This window comes from Gadus macrocephalus, chromosome 10, assembly GCF_031168955.1.
Source record: "Gadus macrocephalus chromosome 10, ASM3116895v1".
In the NCBI taxonomy this organism is placed as follows: domain Eukaryota; kingdom Metazoa; phylum Chordata; class Actinopteri; order Gadiformes; family Gadidae; genus Gadus; species Gadus macrocephalus.
The window spans coordinates 7513599-7516187 of NC_082391.1; the positions used below are offsets into that span (position 1 = coordinate 7513599).

At 39.7% G+C, this 2589-nt stretch overlaps 1 long non-coding RNA gene across 1 annotated transcript; it reads left to right on the forward strand.

The window, feature by feature from the left end:
• Positions 1 to 1516: 1516 nt before the first annotated feature.
• Positions 1517 to 2342, forward strand: LOC132466469 (uncharacterized). Its single transcript, XR_009527873.1, has 2 exons — positions 1517 to 2034; positions 2193 to 2342. It is a non-coding gene; the product is annotated as an uncharacterized LOC132466469 (long non-coding RNA).
• Positions 2343 to 2589: the final 247 nt, after the last annotated feature.

Genomic DNA, 2589 nt, shown 5'->3' on the forward strand with positions numbered 1-2589 from the left:
ACTGTGTGAATCGTCCAACCTTCAGGTTTGTTGGTATGAAGGCACCATCCCTAGTTGTCTGCTCTTCAACTGCCATTGCCATTGTTGTAATATATCTCTGTGCTTCTTTGTAGCTAATGCTGTTCCCAAATCTATTTAGGAGTGACACAGTCGACTTGCTTCTGGTTTCCTTAAGGATGTGCAAAGCTGTCCCAATGTGTTTCGGTGTTGGGATCTTGGCAACTGCTTGGCAGACATCCTGGGCAAGGTTGAGAACTTGTTCTTGCTGCTTAGGAGCGACTTTCACCCGGCCGTCCTCACCTAACTCTGGAGATGCATCTGTTATCATCCATGCCAGGTGGTTAAACAGGTTAGAGCTCACTCTTCGGGATGCCTCCAGGTATGATATCTCTAGCTGCAGTGACGGGTCTTCAGTCAAACTACCAGCATTTGGTGACTTCAACTGGCTTCTCTTGCTTCCTTCAGGGCCTGCTTACGTTGGTCCTGGAGCTCCTTCCGTATAGTCTTTGCAGTGTTGTAGGAAGAGACTATGGTGTAATCTGGTGTCAACTCATGATCACTTTGTTCTTCAAACACTGCCTCTTCACTTTTCTCCTTAAGTTCCTTCAACCTTGAGAGCATGCAGCCAACATTCATTTCTGCTGAGCAAATCAGGCTGGAACATCCTTTCTGTGGCACAACCATTATTTTACAATTGCCACCTACTTCATAGTGCCTTTTAAGGCGGGCATTCAAGGACTGAGATCTTTATGAGCTAACATTGTGAACTCCATGGCTTTCCAAGTATTTACGGAATTCATCCCTCAAAGCTGTGATGAAGAATATGGCATTATCTTTGAAAAGGGGCTCATCTATCCGAGATATGAGTTGGTTCAGTGCAGCATCATATGGAGTGGTGACAGTACTAGTCTTTTCCTGTGAACGAAGACGCTTTGTCAGGTAGTTGGTCATGCATTCCTTGTGGTACCGGAAGTCCTCAGCAATCATATCAGTACACTTGTTTCCATCAGGACCACGAATCTTGTGTAGCATCTCTTCATCTTCAAGTTTGTTTGCTTTTTCTCATACTGCATTCTGTCATAAGTTGCAATCAAATTGGGGGATCTATTCCCCCTGGTCATGCGTGCTCTTCCACAAAATAAGCACTCTTCCTTGTGTTAAGAGTATATATATATTCAAATAATTATATTAATAAACAAACAAACTTCGAAAATGATTATTGGGCAAAAGTCAAAGCCCTACTCACTATATACTGTACAGTACTATATACAAAAACAATCTATGCATAATATATAGTATGTTTACATCTTAAAGAACATTTGTATTAAGTATTGTGTACAGTCTGATATCCAATATACAGTAGCTACATATCGTTTTTGTGTCGCCATTCATGCCACAAGCTAAACTAGCTACAATTTTTCTAAACCCTGAAAGTAACAACTGGCCATGTAGCTAATTGCTGACGACAGCTAACATTTAGTGCAGCCTTTAGTTATCCTTACTAGCCTACTATGCTTCCACTACATAAGCCTTCTAGAACACTAAGATCTTCTGAGACCAATCTGTTAATTATCCCCAGAGTAAACACGAAACATGGGAAAGCAGGATTTAGTTACTATGCAACAAATAGCTGGAATAAACTCCCTGAGGATTTAAGACTTGCCCCAACTCTGAGCACCTTTAAAACAAGATTGAAGACTTTTATGTTTGCTTTAGCTTTCTGCTAAATCTTAAATACTTTACCTTTATTTTACTAAAATGCCTTTTTAACTTTCCCTTTATTTTCTATTTTTACCAGAAAAATACATGATCTGATACCAGAGAGAAAGGTTGTATAAGGGTTAGAGTCCTGAGTTTGTTTGTCCTTTTGGTCTGGGCTAGAGTCCTAGAAGCTGGGTTAGAGTCCTAGAATTTGTTGAATAAGGCCTTTGGTCTGGGCTAGAGTCCTAGAAGCTGGGTTAGAGTCCTAGAATAAGAATAAGGCCTTTGGTCTGGGCTAGAGTCCTAGAAGCTGGGTTAGAGTCCTAGAATATTGTTAAGAGTCCTGAGTATAAGGGTTAGAGTCCTGAGTTTGTTTGTATAAAGGTTAGAGTCCTGAGTTTGTATAAGGGTTAGAGTCCCGAGTTTCTGTCCAAGTTCTGTCTGGGTTAGAGTCCTAGAATCTGGATTGGAGTTCCAGAGAAAGGACCAAGTTCCTTTAGGTCGGGTTGTAGTCCCGACTTGGGTTCCAGAGAGACTGTTGATCTGATCTTAAATACATTGCACTTTCAATTTTACTTACTAAAAAGCCTTTTTAACTTTCAATTTAATTTTCTCTTAAATACATTGCACTTTCTATTTTACTCATTTCTTGCATGTTTTCTTTTACTTATCTATTATTTTATTTTATTGTATGACAATGTTTATATGTGAAGCACTTTGAGTCTGCCTTGTGTATGAAAAGTGCTATATAAATAAAGTTGCCTTGCCTTGCCTACTATCTGTCTGACATGAAAAACACTTCTTTCTAATTCCTATTTCTAATGATTCCTCGCTCCAACGTATCCCTGTAGCAGCATTTATTCTCATATCTATTTCTTTACCTAGCAA